Source organism: Pogona vitticeps, chromosome 3, assembly GCF_051106095.1.
Source record: "Pogona vitticeps strain Pit_001003342236 chromosome 3, PviZW2.1, whole genome shotgun sequence".
Classification (NCBI taxonomy): Eukaryota; Metazoa; Chordata; class Lepidosauria; order Squamata; family Agamidae; genus Pogona; species Pogona vitticeps.
Genome location: NC_135785.1, coordinates 38,712,135 through 38,735,431, shown reverse-complemented (window position 1 = coordinate 38,735,431; position 23,297 = coordinate 38,712,135). Strand labels below are relative to the sequence as shown.

Below are 23,297 nucleotides of genomic sequence, written 5' to 3'. Positions count from 1 at the left end.
CATGTGTAAGCCTGGCCATGAAAACAAAAGTGCACCTTCTTGGCTACCCTCTCTCCAATAATAGCAGATTAGGAGTGATCAAAGCTTTACAAGCAGAGGACACTAGACCTTAGAAATAGCCAAGCGAGTCCCTGAATAATAAAATAAAGTTTCTTCAATAAGACTTTTTGGATTGTGTTACCTCGGTGGGCTGAGACAGCTGTTTAGATTTATTTAATATTTAATATAGAGATGTCTCAGAGATCACGCTGGCAGGCAAAGCCTTACTATGCCCAGAACATATTTTTGTGTTTTTCTTCTTCCCTTCCCAACCTCTCTCCTTCTGCCAACTGTGTTTCCATGTGTTTTATTGCCTTCTTTTGGCACAGCAAGGAAAGCCATTAACTCTGTCTAGTTGCTGCCCAGTTGTGTAAGTTGGCAATTGTTCACACATCTGAGGATGGGAAACTTCAGAAGCTGAAACGGACTGGCCTTTGGAATTTGTGAATTGATTTGGGTAGCTGCAAATGTCAACATTTCAGTTCACCTTCCCCACTCATCCTCCATTGCTAGAAGGGAGCATTTTAATACCAGTGATCATGCTGATTTATTAACATTCCCTTCCTGAAGTAACATGGTTAAGATTCAGGACAGATCCTTGGATTTAAAACAGTGCTGCTTGATAAGCACGTTTCCAGTCATAGATCCCAGATTTCTGTAACTTTGTTGTACGTTCATCAATCAGAAGACACTTCCTCATACCTTGACAAGGAGGCAAGGTTTTAAGTGCAAGTTGCAAAATTTTGATTGTTTTAAACAGATTTTCCATGCTTATTTCCATATAGATATCTTTAGCCCTTTAAATGTGGTCAGGAGGATAAATAAAGTTACATTTAAAAACACAGAGAATATATTAAATGGAGTAGAAGGTATGTCATCTTATCGTCAGCAGTGCTGACCCATGGTCTTTAGGTCTGAAGATGTGTGTGGGGAATTTTTATTTTATTTGTCAGACCAGTGGATCAATGTATTTACAGTCTTGCATTAATTGCAATTGAAGAAAATTAATATACCTGCTATAGTTCTGGTTGGGACTCTCTGGGATAATCCAAAGGTGAGAATGAGTGGTACATTTATTAGTGCACCAAAAAGTGGGGGAATGGAGCAGTGTTACATCCAGTAGATCCTTCTCACCCTGCCAACAGAATGGCCTATTTTCAGTGCATCTATCTGCTATCACTTGTTTGAGAACCACAGGTAGCATCTGTTCACTCTCTTCAATACATGAAGATCTTTCATCATGCTATAGCACCCGCCGCCGCTGCCGCCACAGATAATTCTTTCTACCAGCAGAAGCTAGCAAAGGGAAGCCAGCGTGCCACAATAATTGTTACCAGTCTTCCACACTAGGATGTTATATGTATGTGTATGTGTGAGACGTTAGGATTGTGCTCTCTGTAAGTAAAATAAATATTCCAGCACAATTGTTTTCTCAGGTTGCCTGGTCTGAAATCATGGTCCCTGTACTATTCATTTTTCTGTGAAAGTCTTACTTCATGTTGTTTTGTCTGCATTTTTCCTGCACTGCAAAATCCCTCCCTGTAAATGACCTTATCAGAGGGAAGGTGTAAGAAACTGCTAAAAAAACAAGTAAATCCTCTAAAGATTATTTTCCAGTAGACCCTGACCTGAACTCTGAGATCACAAACACTTAAGGACATTTTTAGTATTATGAGCAGGTGACTTATTTGCATGACTGCATGAATAAACCTTAATCTCACCCCCCAAAGTCTTCCTTGAAATTAAAGTTTATAATTTTTGCAGGAAACAGATATTGCTGAACAACTGTACTTACTTTCTGTGTATGTAGGAGCTGAGAAAATTAGGCCCCCAAAGAACTACTATTCAGAGTTTATAATGCTCTCCATTTTTCTAACCCGAGTGCAAATATGTTGCATTCAGCTGTGGCTGGAACGAAATAATTGCTAAGTGAGAAAAAACCTCAGGAAATTTTCTTCTGATTTTGCTTGGTTATTGTTGGCTAATGGTGTTCTTCAGGTCTTGATTGACCTCTATGCTTTTAACATATACATGGAGCTGTTGAGAGAGGTCATGTGGAGTTCTGGCTATGGGTCTTACCACTATGCTGATACTCATTATTATGCCAGCTCTTTCTCACAGTCTCTCTTTCTCTTTTCCTCTCACACACATACACACTCAAATGTGTATTCTTTTTTTTTTTAAACAGATCTCAAATAAGTAGTGGAAGTTCTCAGCCATCATCTAGAATGACCTGGTGAGGGCAAAGGATGTGGTGAAAACTCAATCCAGGCATGACTAAAGGTCTGTCCAGCAGTAGAAAATCCAACCTGGGATTGGATGCATCCTTGTTTTGGTTGGGTTGACTATCTCTCCATGATCAGGTTTGCAGTTTGGGGGTGTTCTAGGATCCACTGTGGCTGGGTTCCTGTTGTGGCCAGAGTGATACTGCCTTGTTTCAACTAGTACACTACTTGTACTCCTCTGTGGGGGAAGTGAATTTCAAACCATGAAAGAAAACACAAACACAGAGGGGGGGGGGGGATGGAACCGCTGCACAGTAGCTTTACTCAGTCGTTACTTACTTGGGTCTTGGCAGCATGCTTAGAGAAGTGTTGATGCTCACATATAAAGCCTTAAACGGTTTAGGACCTCGATACTTGCCAGAACGCCTTCTCCCGCCAAGATCTACCCGTGTCACTCGTGCGAGCCAGGAGGTGAGGCTGAGGAGCCTAACGCCGAGGGAGGCCCGGAAGGAGAAGACAAGAAATCAGGCCTTCTCGGCGGTGGCTCCTCGCCTCTGGAACAACTTACCTCCTGAGATTCGCGTGGCCCCCTTGCTGGGTATCTTTAAGAATCAATTAAAAACATGGATGTTTAGGCAGGCCTTCCCACCAGATAATTCCTGACACCCTCTTTTTTCCCCCCCTCTCCTTCAGCTCTCCCATTCTGTTCAGTATTTCTGTTATGTAAAATTGTTTATACGTATATTTATTGTATTATCTTTTAATGTTGTTAGCCACCTAGAGTGGTCCTGACACAACCAGCTAGGCGGGATATAAATGAAATAAATAAATAAAATAAATAAATGACCTAGTCCTTCCTGTCTCCATCACTGCTTCCATGCTAGAAAATCTTTTTCTTATATCGAGAGCCTACATGTAAGCAGAAACCTTTCCAATTTAAACTTGTTGCTACTTAACTGGAAGAAGTAAAGAAGAAAAGAGGAAGGCTAGAAATTCCTCTTTAAAGATGGAGTTAAGTCACAGATAAGTAATGAAAAGGATAATGTTTTTTATTGGTGGTGGTAAGAGTCCTCCATCTGAATGCACCCTCTACCGTACTTGCTTCAGTAAACCGCGATGCCTTGGAGAGCAGTAAGACTTACTGCTAGCGATGAGGGATAATTCTCTCCCTCTGTCTGTCCCATACTTGTTATGTATCATGCTAGGATTATTATTATTTTTAAACTTTTAATCTTTTTGGCATTTAAAATAGAAATTATAAAAATAATTAAATAATTATCACAATATTAGCACATAACCAAAATAACTTTCTATTATTTCTTTCACAAAACAGTAAGTCTTTAACATTTTTACTTCCTTATTTTCCACCAGACATTTATTTTCTTCTCGATCTTAATAATACCTTTCTTAATTCTTATTTTATATCCATATTAACAATCTGCTTTACTTTGTTTTTACTTCTGTTGAAAGCAGTTCTGCTTCTAATTTATGCCTGAGTCACTTGGTACAGGCTTGGAATCTTTCTTCCATTTCTCTTTAAGATAATTCTTTACTTTCCTCCATTGAGATTCATGCTCCGTTCTACTCTTTCTTTTCAATGCGTCTGTTAGTTTGTCCATTAATATTAGTTCCTGTAATTTTATTAAACAATCCTCTACCAAAGGTTCCTCCTTGTCTTTCCATTTTGCCACTTGAATTCTGGTTGCGCCCAATATGTATAAACACATTTTTGTCTCTTGTCTTGAGTTTAGCTTTACCATATTGAACAAATAAGTTTCAGGTTTCATCTCCATTTTTATTTTTAAATCTATGATGGTTATTTTTTCTATTTCTTTCCAAAATTTCCTAATAAATTTACAATCCCACCACATAAGATATAGTGTTCCTTTTACTGTCTTACATCTCCAACATTTATCTTTCTTATTTTTCTTCACCTTTGCCAATTTCTCTGGTGTCATATACCATCTATATAATATTTTCATATAATTTTCTTTCAAATCTGTACTTATTGGTTATTGTTCCATGATCTTCTAAAGCAATCCTCTATTTGAACTGTTCTACCAAAATCCTGCATCAATTTTATCATATTTTCATTAATTACTTCCTGTTCCATATTTCTTTCCAATAATAATTTATACAACTTTGCGATTTGGTGATTTTCTTTTCTCCATATTTTCTTGTCTAGTTCTGTAAGTTCTTTAACTAATCTTAATTTATTATCCGTTTTCATTCTTTCTGATAGCTGTCTGTGTGGAAACCACTGACCTATTATTCCTACTTGATTCATTTCTTGTCTTGTTTTTAATCTTAGTTGTCCATCATTTTCCTCAATGAGTAGATCTTTATATGTTAACCATTTATCATTCTTTATGTCAATTTCCTTTGAGAGAGCTTCATGAGGGGACATCCACATTGGAATCCCACAATAAAATGTCCCTTTATATTTCTCCCATACTCTTATTAATGCTTTTTTTATTATATTATCAAAAGCTTTGTTCACTTTCTTTTTTTCCATACCATAAGATGTTTGGATTATTTTGTTGTAATACTGAGTTTGTTCAATGTCAAGTTGATTGTTTCAGTCTTTTTTCAATCTGTACATGCTTTGTATACATGTGATGAGATCTCAGAGGTAAGAAAAGTTACTTTTTTTGGAGTACAACTTCCAGTATGCAGTACCTCAATCAGCTTCATCTGTCTCTACCATTTTCCTATTACTGTGTAACTTATTAACAAGCCACTTCAGACACAATTTACTATAGAAAAGTGGCATATAATTAAATTAAGCTAAACAAGCTAAACTGAACTTTTGAAACTACTCTGGCTGGAATTCCAAGCCTGGAATAAATGGTGCTGAGATCTTTCTCTAAAGCAGCAGGGAAACCCCACTGAGGGGGAAAAAGGCAATAATAGGCAAGTAGTAATTTTCTGAGATAGAAGACTAGTTGTATACTTCAGCAATCTTCTTCCACAAATTGCAGTCCATCGTTCTCTTTCTGAGTGTATCAGACACATGATCCCTGCATCTCAAAAGCAACAACACACATCCCTGTACATAGTATTGTTCTGGCCTGTGTCTGCTGTACTATGGTATTTATTTTTTTCAATTCAGTGCTATCTAATATCTACATGAAACCATGGAGTGAGGTCATGCAGGGATTTGCAACCAAATTTCTTCAACATGTGGATGACCCTCAATTCTATTTCTCCTTTTAATTTGATTCAGTTCAAATTGTGAACATGCTCAGTCAGATCCTGAAATCAGTTATGAAATGTGAGAAACCGGAAAATTGAATTCCATCTGGGCGCAATGACGGTGCTTTTAATAGGTGGTTCATATGCCCTAGGAGGAAATATTTCACCTGTTCTGGAAGACATTCTTTCTAAACAGTGACATCTGCATATCTGGGGGTGCTGTGAAATCCAATCTTATAAACAGTGGTGGAAGTGATTCTATACTCCCACAACACACGTTTTAACATGTGAGCTTGTTTGCTAGCTATAGTCTCTGTAAGCAGCATCATGGACTACACGTTAGAGTAACCCAAACAGGATGTCTCCAGGTGTGTTCAGAGACTATGGGTAGAATGAATATATGAGGAGCAGGGCATAGTAGCACTGTCCATTCCACAACCCTGTATGTATAGAAGGCAGTTTCTGTAGAGTCTCCAGTCTCTGTAGAAGATCTTTATGCTTGGACATCTGCTTCCAAGAGTGATCAGCACATCCATTGATAGTGGAAGCCCTCTTCTTCACAAAGCTCACCTCTAGACATATGGAGCTGGTCGCAGAAGGTCAGAATTAGCACACTTCACTTCCTTATGTGTTTATTCTTGTTGTTTAGTAGTGTCTGACTCTTTGTGACCCCATGGACCAGAGCAAGCCAGGCCCTCCTGTTTTCCATTGCCTCTCGGAGTTGGGTCAGATTCATGTTGGTAGCTTCGGAGACACTGTCCAACCATCTTTGTCGTCTCCTTCTCCTCTTTACTTCACACTTTCCTAACATCACGGTCTTTTCCAGGGAGTCTTCTCTTCTCATGAGATGGCCAAAGTATTGGAGCCTCAGCTTCAGGACAACTTGTTCCAGATTTGATTTCCTTTAGAATGGATAGGTTTGTTCTCCTTGCAGTCCAGGGGACTCTCAAGAGCCTCCTCCAGCACCACAATTCAAAAGCATCAATTCTTCAGCGGTTAGCCTTCTTTATGGTCCAGCTCTCACTTCCATACATCACTACAGTGAAAACCATAGCTTTGACTATGCGGACTTTTGTTGGCAAGGTGATGTCTCTGCTTTTTAAGATGCTGTTGATGTGTTTATTCTACATAAATCCATAACACCCGAATAGAGTTCATTTTAGGTTTTTGTATAGGGATGTGTGAATAACATTCACTTCAGTTTGGTCCAGACTATTTGCCTTAAGCAACTGATTTGCTTCAAGCAAATTGATAGACTGTCCACTTAAATTTGTAGCCAGATATCTTTAAACACATGAAAACGGGGGGGGGGGGGGGAGGATGGGCTCTGACCTGGGATGGAGGGGATAGCAAAGTCAGTGTCAACAACTACTGCTGTACCTCCGGTGTGTGGACAAAGCTCCCATTGGTTTGTTCCCTCCCTTACACTCTCCTTTGATCCTGCCCTCACAGGGAATCATGGAATGTACTCAGATTTATACAATAAAACATACATTGAAAAACTAAGGAATACCTTCCCCTCCCCTTAGTACTTCACTATTCTGAGAGCCTAAAGTTTTAATATTTTTTTCATCATCATCACTTTCTACTGGATCAGAATCACCCTTCCATTAATGGGAAGACTGTTTTCATTTGTAGAAGGGATTGAAAATGAGCAAAGGAAGGAGGGGTGGGTAGATTTTTGCCAGTGCTGTTTCCTCCTGCAACAGTCCACAGTACCATTTTATCCTGGGAGGCTACTGTATGTTTCCCTGATCCTGTGGATCAGCTTTTTATGGGCCAAGGAGGGTTCAGAGGGAAGATGTCAAGGCAACGTTGTAGGAATGGAGTTCTATCTTAGAACTGCAGAGCTAGAAGAGACTCTGTAGCTCATCAAGTTCAACTCCCAATCCATGGCTCCACAGTTAGATACTGTACCTACTGAGCTACTAACCAGCAGTTATCTATGGCTAGTCTTGGAGTGAGTCTATGATATATATTTAGAGCACTTTGAGACTTCTATAATTTCACTTGGAATCGTGGTATTAGTGGTATGGTACTACAGACTTAGGCCAGTATCCTTATTCAGAATGTGAGGACAATTGCATAACTGCTTCTCTGTTTGGCTTGCTTCTTGTTGTGCAACTGATCACACATCTAGTTGTGCAATCAATCATGAAACCAGTTTAAGGCCGGGAAGCAAAGAGAAGCTTGAAGGAGTGGGGTAATAGTTATATGTTTTCCCTTTTGTGATCACATAAACCAACAGAAAACTAGCCTTAAAACTTAGAACTGATTATTATAGACACTAGACTCTATAGCACAGAATTCTAAGTATTCCCCTCAGCTATGAATACCATGATCCTGTAGGATGAAGTCATAATTCTTCTGGTATCAAGCAGCTGAAACTCACATATGTTGATCTGGATTTATCCCACCTTTGTTTTTACTAGCTATCAAGTGTTGCATGCAGAATACACATATTTAAATTAATAAATGTTGAAAAATGTTGCACATTTGTTCAATAAGTGGTAAATACTAGATTACAAAGCTTCCCCCCCCCCAGCCTATTCACCTACTTATTTCAGTGCTGATGTTAGAAATGACAAAATGACGTTGATTTTATTCAGTAGCAGCAAATTACGGTAAAGAAGGGACATGACACATCTACATTCTCAGCACTGCTGAACTTTATTGCTTATGGTGATGTGCCAAAAATATAATTAAATGAATTGAGGAGAATACAGCACATTTTCTTTATTGCCTCTGGGTAAGACCACCTCATGACACATTATTTTAGTCTGTTTAGATGAATTATGTTGCCATATTTTTAAATTGCAAATATGGCAACTGTATATACTACTATTCCTTAGCTCTACATTTGTTTGTATCATGAGAGTCTCTCACCCCATCTTTAAGCAAGCAGCTTCTATAAAAGCCATAAAGACTCTCCATGCTTTCTGTAATACGCTGTATTGAGATGAAATGTATGCTGTTCATCCTCCTTTCTACTATACAAATTGAGAGAAAACCTCACCTTTGTACATCATATACACGGTGGAGTTTTTGTGAGAAACTCTGAGAATGTTGGTTGGCCACTAAAGAGCAATCAATATATTTTAGCTAACTGTTTCCAGTTGCATCAAGATTTACCAGTGGAATTTGACACATGTGAGAAGTTATTTTTCCTCAGTATATCTGGATTTTTGAGATCCAGTCAAGGAAATATTTCCCTAAACTTTCACAGAAAGCATTCAGTTCACACAGTGTAATGGAAACACCTCTTAAAGTGAGAGCTACCATGTTTATTTCCATTTTTACTTAAAACTTTTTGGAGGAGATAAAAATGAAAGTATCTCCATGCGACCTTTAGGTAAATAAAGGTGGATAAATACAGTCAACTCTAGAAAAGGAGATTATAAGACACACTGAGAATTTTGATCAGCCACTAAAGAGTAAGAAATGCAATTTAGAATTCAGAATTACATAAACAGTTGTGGAAGCTATACAGATCAACACGAGGCACACTGTGTTCCTCATGCCAGAGGTTCATCCCAGATAATTCCAGTTACATATACTCACAGTTTCATTAAAAAGGCATACCCTCCACTCTTTGCAGTTGCCAGTATTGGATACAGATCTCCAGTATCTGAGCTGGTTGATGCCACCACCTGGACCCACACCTTTTTCATTCTCACTGCATTTTCCAGCATGTACTTCAAATACTTGCATTCTATTATAGCCTCGTGGGGATATTTCACAACCCCCTGTCTCTTCAAAGAGGCTTTGGAATGTTATTTTTTTTAAAAAAAATATTTCGTTGTTTTAAAAATATATATAGTCCTTAATATTACCTGTATGAGGAGCCTCCTGGCAAAGTGGTTAAACTGTAGTACTGCAGCCAAAATTCTGCTCATGACCTGGGTTCAATCGCAGGTAGATGGCTCAAGCTTCACTCACCCTTCCATCCTTCTGAGGTTGGTAAACTGAGTGCCCAGTTTGCTGGAGGTGCACGTAATATGTACCCTCTGTAATTTAACTGTAACCCACCCAGAGAGTGCTTTGCTTTATTTAAAGAATAACTCATAACACCTCTTAATGAAAAGAATGTAAAATACAGGTGTGACTACAAAGAGATGAAAATACCTCTTAACTTTCCACAAAAATAATGTTTTAAGACTATTAAGTGAAAGTTGCTGATTACACTAGACATTTTTGTGACATTACTTCCAGGCTGAGTTCAACTGTATTCTGTGCACCTTGCCAAATCCAGAAGAATATGGGTTAGTGAAAATATGTTGAAGCTGACAGGCTACAATAAGACAATTCAACGTACCTGATATGGACACAAAGGGTGGCAGTATAAGATACTTGTACATCTGAATACCTTTAAAGGTCATCTCAATATTCATGCTTGTCTGACAACCTGATAAATTAGACAAAGAAACCAAGAAGGCAAGCAATCCACACTTTTAAATAAAAATCATACCTTTTTGATTTTTCATCTGGTATTCAAAAACATGTGAGAATTAGAGATGGGCACAAATCAGAAACAATGTGATTTGGTTTGATTCATGATTTGTCAAGGTTAACAAACGCCCCCAAAACACCTAGAGACATCAAATTCACAGAGAAGCTTACCCTGACTCTCCTCTACAAGCCTGGAAGTTAGATGAAGTTTGGGTTTTGGATGTCTGTGTTATCCACCCACAAATAGGACCTTTCCATTAAGGTTTTCCCCTTCACCTAGAGACACCAAAATCACAGAGAAGCCTCTGACTCTTCTCTACAATCTCTCCAAGTTTGGTGACGACTGGGTTTCAGACATCCAAGTTATACACCTATAAATTGGGTCCGCCCAGGAAAGAGCACTTTCGCAGCTGTCTTGGGGAAATCCAATCTTCATCAAACTTGGAGAGATCGTAGAAGAGAGTCAGGGAAAGCATATCTGTATTTTTAGAGTCTCTAGGTGCCTGAGGCGAACTTTCCTAGGGAGGCCCTCTGTGGGTGTATTACTCAGATATCTGAAAAAGTCAATCTTCACCAAATTTGAAGAATTATAGAGAAGAGTCAGAGGAAGCTTCCCTGCAATTTTGGTGTCTCTAGATGCCGAGGTGTGTGCATTTTCTAGCCAAACAAATCAAAAATATCTAAAAATTAATTGATTTGTGGTTTATCAAGGGCATTGATTAATATGAAAACAAATTGATGCATTAGTGGTTTTGAACAAATTTGGTGATTCATTTTTTTAATTCATGCTTGTCTCTAGTGAGAATGCTTGTTTGATTATTTGTTTGTCTATTTGTTTTAGTTTCTTGCTAACTTCTTTCCAAGCTTCAGGATCATTCACAGCAGTTCAAAAAAAAAAGGGTGTCAGTTGCTTTCTTGGTAATATTTCAGTAGGACTGCTTTCCCCCTTAATTTTGATATCAGTATTAATGGCAAAATAAATGCATGGAAACATATCACAGACAGTCACAAATAAATTAATCGGTTCTGTGTAACTGAATTAAATTAACCCTTACTTAATTTATGTCTGGTGAAGTAACACCACTTTCTCTTTTTATTATGACCCTTGTGCCTTTGAAAGCTGCTTCCTCCATGTCACACAGACTAATAGATCACACTATGCTCTTAGCTATACCCTTCATTGACTTCCATTGTGAAGCTACATGGCTTGTACATGAGAATACAATTTGTTGCAGTCTTGGACTCTGTCCAGCCTCAACCTTTCCCTTGCTCTAAAAGTATCTCCAATCATACTGTAATTCTGCTTCATTTTGCAAATATATTGCCATGTATTTCTGAATGTTAAAAGGCCTGAGCTGTCAGAATGATAGTTTAAATAATTCTCTCTCAAGCATTTTAGAAGGGTTCAATCTAGGAACCCTTCTAAAATGCTTGAGAGAACCCTTCTAAAATACTAAATGTCTGAGTTGTATTGCAGCTATGAAAAGCTATACAGTCAGTGAAAATTGTTGGATTTAAATCAGTGGTTATCTGTTAAGTGATCAAATGAAGGTCTTTAGCTCTTTGACAAGGATCTGAATTGTTAGTCATCAATCATACATGGCTTGTGACTAGATGGTGTATCCCCTGGAATTTTGGGATGCGGTGCCCCTGTCCCAGTCTGTGGCCTACCCCATCATCAAGGGCACATGATGATGGAGCACATGAAATTCAGTTCTGTTTTTAAAAGTTGTTGTTGTTGTTGTTGTTGTTGTTGTTGTTGTTGTTGTTGTTGTTGTTGTTCTTCTTCTTCTTCTTCTTCTTCTTCTTCTTCTTCTTCTTCTTCTTCTCAGAACTGCAGAACTAGAAAGGGTCCTATGGATCATAGAGTCCAGCCCCTGTCAAGGAGGCATGGTGGGGAATCAAACTCCCAAACTCTGGCTCCGCAGCCAGAAATCTACTATTTTGAATAGATGTGCAAATGAAAGCAAAAGGAAGATAGATTCAAAACTGTGACTCTTGCACTAAAACATAGTTAAGAGCTTATAACCATGGCCAGCAGAATCAAGATGGCAACCAAACCTTAAAAAGGAGGCAGAGTATTTGCAGTAATGACTCCATCACTTTTGGGGTATTGACTTCCAAAGATACTCAGCTCCAACTCCAATGACCATAATGGCACCAAACTCTGTATGTTATAAATCTAAACAATTACACTGACACCTTAATGATAATTGGTTCATTTAAGCAAAGCTGGAAGAGTTTTCATCCTCTCAAAGATTAATAACACCTCCCATTGGCAGTGAGTTGTTCATACCAAAGCTATGCTGACTCCAAAGTCTATGTAGAATCTAGTAGACACGTTGATCACCACTTCCACTTCTCCAAAATGCATGATCAGAGTTCCCTTGAAGTCACTATAGGTTATGTGTTTGCTGCAACAGGACATGATGATGGCTAGTAGGTCAAACATCTAAATGTGATTAGATAAATTATGGAGGATATCAACTGATACAGATCATGATGGTAGGTCTACCAGCAGGCAGAGTGAAGAAGCTACCTCAGTAAGAAAATCAATGGTTATTGCATTTGTTGTTATAACCATAGCGGCAGGGAGGTATTCATGGACGTTTCTGCCTTCTGCTAAAATTAACTTGGCTGGCTTTGGATAATATGTACCCTTGCTGGAAGGAGGATGCCATTTATTCACAACATACCAGGTAACTAGTTATAAGAAATGTGGTAACCAATTACATTTTGGATGTCAATGGCATAACTAAGTTACATTTCAAAAATAATGTGTTGAGTAGTTAAAAGTTACCTTTAATTAGTTAAAACTACTTTTTATATTAATTTCAAAAGTTACATTTGAAGGTAATTTTAAGGCTTTTTAATTCTTCAAGTTCTATGCCCTCATATTGTTTCTAAGTTGCAAGAGAAGTATTGTGTTTTATCTTCTCTAATACAGGTATTTGTGTGTTTCAAGGTACAATATCAGAATTCGCCACTACAGACAATTTGAGAGCATTTTTCTGTAGTCTTCTAATTATACTGGTACTGACAATACAACATGTTAATAACATGAAATATAATTGTTTATTTTTACCAGCTGAATAACAATAACAATGCCTAACAGTACTGAGTAGTGTGGTGAATTAGTTTTTAGATATAATAGCCTAAACTCTATGTTTGCTGTTCTATCTCAAGCATTAATTTATCTTCAGCTCACCCTATGTGATGTGTGTGTGTGTGTGTGTGTTTCTGTTCTGTGGTGCCAAGTTGAAACCAACCTATAGTGACCCAAATAGGGCTTTTAATGTTAGTGAGATACAGTGGTGCCTCGGAAGATGAACGCCTCGCCGGATGAAAAACCTGCAAGACGAATGGTTTTTGCGATCGCGGTGGTGCCTCACAAGCTGGCTTCTTCCATGGCCATGCTTCGCAAGATGATTTTTTTTTGCAAGACCAATGCCTCGCAAGATGAAAATAATTCATTCATCTTGCGAGGTTCCCATAGGAATGCACTGCAGTGCTTTCCTATGGAAAACCGCTTTTCGCAAGATGAAAATTTCGCAAGATGGCACTACTTGCGGAACGAATTACTTTCGTCTTGCAAGGCACCACTGTATTTAAGGAGTGGTTTTATAAGTTGCACTGCCCCAGTGAGCTTTCACGGCCAGGTGAGCTTCCATGGCCATTCAAATCCTGTTCTCCAGAGTCCTAGTACATCACTCTGTCCATTACACCACACTGGGAATCTACCTTATGTAATGGTTATATGCTATTTTCAGGTTCAGGGGCATAATGTCTTTAAGCGAGCCAGGCATTTGCACCTACTGGCTGGGCCAAATGAGGGGTTGCTGGTGACTGACAACTGGCACCCTTTCTGTGGGGTCTCTGTTTTGAGTAAGACTCAAATAAAAACTGATCAATGAGATACATGTTTATGCTTCCCTTTGTTACACAGAGTATCTCAAATAAAGGCTTCAAAAAATTTAACCAGATTCTTCTTGAAATATCCTTTTTAAAAAAAAGGAAAAAAGAAAGGAACCCTGTGACTCTAAGAAATCACAACTTTAATTTAAGCGCAACCCTTCTAATAAAGTCACCACTGCAAATAACTCAGTAGGAGAGATTTGTGAGGAAAGTGTGCCATATTTTAAATGGCTGGAGTGAAATATGACATATAGCTTTGCACTTGAGGCAAGTGCATAAAAATAAATCCAAGATGAATCTGACTTGGCACCCTGTTTCATACGTAATCTCTGGCTGCACTAGGGTTTGTTCAGGCTGTATTAGACACCATTTAAATGGTGTGGACAGACAAGCCAAATTAAATTCTAAAAAAAATATGTCAAGCCATCCAAATGTATGTTGTAGTGAACACGAACAGTATTTAGTAAGAAATGCTAATGTAACACCTTTAAATATATGGGGCTACTTGCTTACTATTGATGAATCTTGCAAACACATTTTCATAAAATAAATCACTTATTTGCATTCACATAACAGAAAACATGAACAATTATAACAACAACAGGAAAATGCTACAATTTGTGCACCCAAGACCTTGGCAACAGCACTAATACAGAAGCTGCTTGGAGAATTTGCCAAGTTCAGGTGTCTCTCTGATTTTGAAGTCAAGCAAAATTCCAAGATATTTTCCTCAACTGAATTGGTTATCCATAATACCGTATAATCTTAAAACCCTAAAATAAAGTATCAATACAATTCTATACAATTCGTGAATTCACTATGTAGCTTCATCCCCTCCAACACAAACATATTAAAATTGTATCTAAACCAAGTTGGCAAGGGATTTAGTAGTCTGACTGGCAGCATCATCTCCGGCCTCTTCAGCCTTCCTGTTCTTTCTGAGATTCAAACCTCTTATAGCCCGTCTCTTTCTTAGTCCCACCCCTTTGGGCTGAACCAATATTTCATAGGGGTTACAATAAGCTATGCTTTACACAGAAGCTTTTCATACCTGATGTAGTTAAGATTACAGAACTGAAAATTATTTCACCACAAGTGAACAAGATGAACAAAGGGCTGCCTTTGAAAGCAGGTGCTCCATGGAAAATCTGTCCTTTCTTCCTCCAAAATGTTCTGCACATTAGGCTCTTATCCTGTGTTTGGATGCTACATGAAAGAGGATTGCTTTCTATAAGGCCTCCATTTTCAATGGGACCTCAGGATTTGTCCTAAGTACCCAATATGATGGCCCAGTTTGGGGGCTGCTACAATGTGGTTGCATTGCTGGATAACCTATGCCAGAACTGGACAAAGTGATTGTATCCTTCGTTAGTTTTGTCAGAGATTTCAAATACTTTCGTCAATTCACAGACATGAAAGCAGTTTAATTATCTTCCAGTTCAACCTGCTGGTGTAGGGAATCTGCTGCTATAGCATGAGTGATAGTTGGCCATATTTTCCCTGCTTTCAGCCATCTAATAAGGGACCACCACCCCACAGCTCATTGTATCATGAAGTGATGCCTACTATATAGCTGAAATATCTTGTAATTTTAATGTGTTCTTTCAGCCCCTGCTCTCTTGAACAACAAAGAACATGTTTATTACACTTCTGTATGAGAGGCTTCCAGGTATTTAAAGATACAGTACTTGTCTTTTCTTTCAATTGTTCTTTCAATCGTTCCCCACAGTGTTAGCTTTTCAGGTCCCCTCACTGTTTCTGACATCCTCCTTTTGAACTATTTCAGCTGTCAATGTCCTTTTTAAACTGCACATTACACACGTGAGGTCAATAGAGTAGAGTATAACATTCTCTATTGCAATATGGAATATCCAATCTTCTGAAATCCCTATATGCTCTTCGCATACGTTCATGTCAAGCCAGATGTCCATAATATATTTGCATGTCTGGTTTTCCTGCATAAATGCAGAGCATTATGCTTCTGTCTACCAGCATTGCACTATGTTAGTTTTACCCTAATTCTCTATCATACCAACATTATCTTAAATCTTATCTCTGTCTTCTAAAAGTATAACCATTCCTCCCAGCTTGGTGCCATCTGCAAATATGATGAACATTCCCTTTTTTTTAAGTTATAACATTGCCCCCCTCAAACCCAGAATAAAGACGCGAGACAAGTAGTATGGGTTAAAACACGGGCCACACTTTATTAATTATAATTCAAAATCTGCCAATCATTTGGCAAAGAGGGGCCTGCAGTAGCGCAGGAACACGTAAATCCATACACATATGGGCGAGTCCCCGGCCCCCAGTTCTCTCAGTCTTAGAGACCGCAGGAACCCGGCTGGCCACTAAATAAACACCCTCAGACCTCAAGCCATTTTTACTTGATGACTGTTGGTCCGGAAGTGGTCCAGCACATGTTTCTCCCCCAGGTGCTGTAATTGCACAATCCACAGCCCTGTGGGGGTCTGATGCGCTGTTGGCTTACCTGATGTTAACAGTGGGACTCACCAGAAAATACCTGTTATTTCTGCACTACCCACCAGTGTGACCAGATTTCTACCATAAATTGCCAACAACCTATACTAATGTGGGATAGGCAAAAAATTCCACCATCCAAAGGCCAATCAGCATGAGGGTCAAAAATTCCTATCCGGCACCAAAAGGCGACCAGAAAAACAATACAATAGGGCAGGCAGGTGGGTGCCAGAAAAAGAAGGGGAGCACCCTTTATATAGCCATGCTTGTTTTTGCATCCTCAAACAACTCTAGAGAGACTTGTAAGGTCCCGTGCCATCTGTTGGGGGTGGGGACAAAGATTGAGTTGTGTTGCCCAAAGCCTCAGCTAGACAGCGACTCCGGCAAATGTAAAACATTTCCCTGGTCAATTTGCAGAGAGAGAATTTGCAGAGAGAGAAAAAACTATTTGCAGAGAGAGAAAAAAAAGAAAAGGAAATGAAAATGGAGACAAAAAGAAAAAGGGAAGTCACACATATCGCTATATGCTCTTCACATACATTATTGTCCTATGTTGGTGAAAAGACATCAACATATTTCCACCACTCTGGCAGCCTCACATTGGTTACCCATTTGCTTCCGTGTTGGTTTCAAGGTACTAATGCTTACATATAAAGCCCTAAATGGTTTAGGGCCTCAATACCTGACAGAGCGCTTATTGCCACCTAGCTCTACTCATGTCACCCAATCAAGCCAGACCGGATGCCTGAGGGGCTTAACTCCAACCTGGAAGGAGAGAACAAGAAACTGGGCCTTCTTGGTGGTGGCCCCACATCTTTGGAATACCTTACCATCAGAGATTTGACTAGCACCCTCACTGGAAATTTTTAAAAACAAGTTGAAGACTTGGTCTTTCCAGCAGGCCTCCCTCCCTCCCATTTCATAACTTCTTTCCCATGTTGGATCCTGCTTTCTTTATCGATTTTTTGCTTTTCTGATCAAAGTTATTTTAATGCTGTTTTTATCTTTATACTCTGGTCCATAGGGTCACAAAGAGTCAGACATGACTTAATGACTAAACAACACGTCTTTCAGCACTTCATCTATGATCCAAGAATTCTTCGGAATTACAGGCATGGTGCTTTTAGAATCTTGCAGCGATGAGATTCCTTGGCACCATTTTGTGTTGGAGCCATCTTGCACCAGTGGGAGGTAAGTCCCAGACAGTTACACAGAATGCAGCGGAACTCCACACCCCTGACTTGGAAACTTAAGGTGTATTTGCAACTCTGTGCACAATTTTCCTCACGGTAAAAATGTAAAATGTTTCATGTGCAGCCTCAGTGTTTATTTTAGCAAGAAAAATGACTGCTACAGCCAAAATATAAATCAGCAATGATGGCCTCAAAATATCTACAGGATGTCTGGCGCTTTACTGAGTTATCTGCCCAAGTGCAGCTGCCTGCATTGGTAGATTTTATTCAGTACAGAATACTGTCAGGCTGGTGTTAGAAAAAGTGGTTCAGGTGTTAAGAGAGGCATTAACAGACCACTCCCTCAGAACCCAGCGTTGCTTCTGTGACAGTCGGTGGCATAATTCCCAACTGTCTCAATTGGTGGGGTCCCTTAGAGGTTAGTCTACTATTTATGAATAATCTTAAAGACTTCTTAACTTCCAAATCCTGTAGGATATCATATTTCTCTCTTTTCACCCTGAAACAGTTGATGACATAATTGACACCTAAAGCAGAGCAAGAAACTGCACATCATCAATTCTAGGTGTTGGTGAAGTCATCATGCAGAGAAGAAGGAACTGAATTGTGAGACTCTGTATTCTGAAGTAAAATAAAGACAGGTAAGGGATTTAAAATAATTTGATTTAGTGTTTATAGTTCTTGTGGTTAAAGAGTAAACATGTTCTTTGTTAATCTCACATAAGTGCTTAATAGTAATCATTTGGAGTCAAACTATTTATACAGTACTATAGTGTTAAAATTGTTATAAAATTAAAAAGGAGAGGAAGTTTGAATTAACTATTTTACCAAGTATGTTGTGTAGAAGTGTCTGGCCAAATAGGACTCTCCCAGATGGAGACTTGACTTATGGCTGGTGGTTAAGTAGGACTATTTTTAAGTGCAGCATTTGATCCATACTAGGTTTTGTTTTTTAAACATAGTTTAATTAATTGTAGTTTTTTTCTTATTAGCATCCTTTACAAGAAAATATTTTGAAGTCTTGTTTTGTAAAATTTAAAGGGTTTGCCATGGAAAGCTTGGAAAACATGCTAATCACAAAGGTGGAGAAAAACGTACTGTCTCTGTCAAAAGAGAACAGAACAGGAGCAGGAAACTCCTGACACTGCACAGACACAACAAAGTCAAGTGCCACCTGGTGACTGAATTATAAAATGACATTATCCACCCGTGATGCATGATCTGTCTGTATCTTATCACAAATCACTCTTCTGCATTTTGTCATTACTTTCACTGCCCACAGAGTTTGTCAGAGAATAGAAATGCCTTCTGTTATGTCTGAGAAGGCAGCACAGTCTGACACCTTTTTTACACTTCCTCCATCTGTTGCTTCCTGTGTGACTTGCAGCTTAATTATTAAGTTCCTTTCATTGGAACCTGCTGTCTCCCATGAGTGGTTGTTTTTAATACAATTATGTCTCTGCACCCAATTTATTTAAAATTAGGAGGAGTTGTCGTTAGCACAGGGACAGATATATATTTTGTTTGTATGTTACTGCTTTCATGAAGCACATAATGCAAATAGCCTTAAAATGGACTTCCATTGTACAAACTAGCTTGCTGTATCAACAATGGAGTATACATGATCTACTGGGAATTTCTTTATGTGCAAAGGTGGTATTGATAAGTCTGTTTAAATAAGAGACCATATTTATTTCTGTATATCTTCCTGAGAAATGAGATTATATTGTCTGATTACTGCAGTCTTTCCAATTCATGTGACTTATAGTTTTATGAATACATACATTGGTTTCAAAGAATTACATGTGAAAGAAAGCTAAACACAATTTCTGACTCTCTCTGCTGCTATTAGTTGTGCATAGTAATGTGAGAAACAAACAAACAAATGCGTATAGACATCCCCATGAATTTAATCGAATATAGATAAACAGTGTACTCTTATAAGAAGCTAGACTGTTAATGCATTGTTTCAAATCAGGAATTATATCCAGAGTGAACATATTTAATGTGCATAAAAGGACTTCGGCTATTTGCATTGCCTCTAGTCCATCTGTTTTGATGGCACAGAGCCTGCTCCTTAGAGCATAGGACCTGAACAATAATAGGTTTAATTTAGCAGTCTATAGGATTGCCAAGCCTATGATTGCTTCAGAAGGTAACTCTCCGGAGGGCACAATGCCCTGTCTTTAAGAGTTATTATACCTACAAATTATTATACCTGCTGTGGTACTCTGCTGTAAGCAAAACAGAAACCTATGCGGGCCAGAAGTGGACAAAAAGATTCTGCAGCTGCCCAATGCCATGTGATTGTATGTGCATGGGGGTGCATGTGAAGTTAAGGAATTTCTCCTAATTTTCTCCCCAGAGTGATCTCCTACAGCCAACATGATGCTTCATGTTTCCTTTGACAAGACTAAGTGTTGTGATGAATCATAGCAATGAAGGACGTGAAGGAAGGATATTTAAGTAATGGTTAGATAGATTATAATAAGCAAAAGGTATTTATTTTGATGTCCAGTTACAGAATATAAATGCATAGCTATTTTTTCAGAAGAATCAAAGCATGATATAGTGATCCAAAGTGGTGTACATTAAGAGTTTTAGTTGTGATCACCCCAACAGACTAGAAGAACCTCTAAAAAAATCAGCACAGTCCTTTTGATGGGCAATACATTTCTCTGTCAGAAAAACAGACTGTTTAATGAACATCATTACTTTATGGTGAAGCACAGCAATTTCAAGAGATACACTTCATGATGTAGTGATGAACCAAAATAGACAATACCATTTTGACCAGCTGTTCTCATAAGATGTTGGCTAGCAGGGAAAAACACAAAAGAGGCTCTCTCTCTTTTTTTAATGTTCTGTCATTGATTCCCAAAAGACATCCTTTTAAACATGGATGATTCATACTGATGGAAGAGAGGAAAATAAATGTTTCTTGTACCTTTGTATTTCTCTTGTCTGTTTACCCTTTCTTTCACTCTTTGCATGTAAAATTGCCTGGGAATTTTTTCATCCAATATAATCACAAAGACTGCTATCAACAGCCCATCAGAATGTCCTTGGGAGTGAGAATTTTGATTCTGTAAAAGTGCTTGGATTGATTGGAACCTACTGGAAGTTCTCTTTTTTGTTTCAGTGTCATTCCTTGTGGATATGTGACTCCTTGAACCCACTGTCTTGTGCTACCTCCATTCCTGTACCTGTATCAGGTACAACATATATTATTTGGTTCATTTACTGTTGAACAACATATATTATTTGGTTCCTTTACTGTTTATTCCATTAAAGGTCATATTTTGATGAGGTTTTGTGGGACTGTTTGATGGTTGTACCTCTTGGTTGTACTGTTGTCTGATATTTTTTTAAGTACTTGGGCTAACTGTTGCTTTCTCTCTGCATTCTTACAATTTTTACAGGTTCTTTTTAAGACTCGTGCCAGAAAACAAAATGGAGTGGTTGGGTGGGTAGGGGGAGAGGAAACAAAATGACCTCAAAGAAGTGGTCCATTTCATGTTAAATGAAAGGACCAGTGTAGAAAACATGAGAAGCTAAAGAGGCACCCAAAGAAAGAACACAAAATGAAAGAAAAGTGGATGTTTTGCAATGCTATCCCTAATGTTCGCCACTGTTGATAATTTTGCTGAATCTGTACACATTCCACTAGGAGACATTTAGAAGACACTGACAGAAATCCTGTGCATATGGCACACTTATATAGCAGACAGTGAAATCAGAAGGCCTGAGATTTGGACAAAAATAGGCAGATTGTCTTCTTCAGGGACTATGTGTGGGGAAAAAAATACCAAGCTAGTTTTGGAGCTGAGTGCATTTTTAACATAACATAGAAATGCGAACAGTATTTGAGGCAGGGCTATGGATAGATTCCCTGCTTTGGTCTGCATGCCTATTTTGCTCCTCTAAACTGGATCTTATCTGACACGGCATTGCCTGGATTCTCAACCCAAACTCAATTTTCCTGTGATATTTGGCTTTCTAAGAACACTTATATGGGGACATGCACATACTTACAACTTTGGGGTAGTTTCATGTACAATCATGTAAATGTGGCACCATGCTGAGTCTCAGAGGGTTGATTCTCTCTGCCAGATTGAAGACATGCCGTTTTTTAAGGTTTGAAGGCTAGACACTTCTACACTTTGCTTTTTCTCTTTCTTCCTCCTTCTTCTCAGCTGCTGTTGTTCACTGCTCAATTTATGAATAAGTACTAGAAGTTAGGTCTGGAGTGAGGGGCTGTTTTCTCACGCTGGTTGATGAAAGCAGCAAACTGGAGTTTGATGACATACAGTGGTGCCCCGTATAGCGAGGTTAATCCGTTCCGGATTAACCGTCGCTATACGAAAACATCGCTGTGCGGGTAAGCAAAGCCTATTGGAACGCATTAAACTTAGTTTAATGCATTCCAATAAGCATGGAAACTTACCCCTCCAGCGATGTTTTCGCTCCGGCGGCCATTTTGGAGCCACCGATCAGCTGATCGGCGGCTCCAAAATGGCCGCCGGATGACCCGAAATGGCCCCTATCAGTGTTTTCGCACCCTCCCCTTGCTTACGGAGGTCGCGAAAACGCTGCGGGGGGGCATTTCGGGTCATCCGCAGCCATTAAAATAGCCGCGGATGGCCCGAAATGCCCCCCCGCAGCGTTTTTGCGACCTCCGTAAGCAAGGGGAGGGCGCGAAAACACTGATAGGGGCCATTTCGGGTCATGCGGTGGCCATTTTGGAGCCGCCGATCAGCTGTTCGGCGGCTCCAAAATGGCCGCCGGAGGCCCCAATCATCGCAAAGCGAGTGTGGCGATTGGGGCTGATCCGTATAGCGATCCCCAAAAAGGGATCGCTATACGGATTCTTCGTTAAACGGTGCGCTCGTTAAGCGAGGCACCACTGTATCATGACCTACACTTGCCTTTTTCAATTGCCACAGGAATCATTTGCTAGCTGGTGTTTTGAGTCACAATCAAAACTTGGCTGATAAATCTTTCAGGAAATGTAAGAAAGGAAGCTGTTTCCCAAACTGATTTGCTAATATAGATTTCTACTTTTGGACTGATTAAAACCATTTCTATGCTGAAGAATTGAGCTTGTGTGAACTCCTGATTTCCTTTGTTTTATTTTATTTGGGAAGCTCTCTCTGACCTCCTTTGGTGCCAGCTCAGTGTCTTCTTTATAAAGTTGTAATCTTTTGATTCCTCTTTCATGATGTTTGATCACTCAAATGCCATACAAATGCCACATTTAACTGGAGAGGCATGCGTGTGTTTTGTGGGGAGGTGAAGAACCACTTAGTGAATACCCCTGGGCTCTTTGCTCCTCACCATGGTCATTGTGGGAAAGCACAAATGGCCCTTAAATGGTCTGTATTTATGTCTTTGTCCAAAGACAGTATGCATCCCTATTTATATCATCTGGTACCACCTCAGTATCTGCTTTATAGAACTGTTAGAGTTTTTCCTCCCCTTTCCCCAACTTTCAGTGTTGTTTTTTAAAAATATTTCCAAAAAAGGGAGTCATGTTAGCATGTATCAGCATATATAACAGAAAAATAAAAATAAAAACAATGAAGTTATGCCACCTTAATGTGAAGTAGACAGTGTGACCTTTAGTGAATTAACAAGTCTTTATCAACATATAGCAATGCAATTTAATCCCTTACTTCAACTTTCTACAACTGAAGATTGGATGACAACAGGCCACACATTTCTGATAATAAACTTTCATCAAAAGGGCAATTAACCCAGTATCAGCCAATTACATGCCTTCCAATAATGTTCAAGCTCC

The 23,297-nt window shown here is 39.0% G+C and overlaps 1 long non-coding RNA gene across 2 annotated transcripts in view; it reads left to right on the top strand.

The window, feature by feature from the left end:
• The window catches only part of LOC140705516 (uncharacterized), a 31,148-nt gene extending 9,679 nt beyond the window's left edge, over positions 1 to 21,469 (top strand). Inside the window, exons 2-3 of one of the 2 annotated variants that reach the window (XR_013542999.1) lie at positions 18,006 to 18,138; positions 20,640 to 21,469. This is a non-coding gene — a long non-coding RNA (uncharacterized LOC140705516). Of the gene's footprint in view, positions 1 to 2,227; positions 15,910 to 18,005; positions 18,139 to 20,639 lie in introns of those variants that run through there. The other variant, XR_013543000.1, reaches the window with a different exon arrangement.
• The last annotated feature ends 1,828 nt before the right edge of the window (positions 21,470 to 23,297 follow it).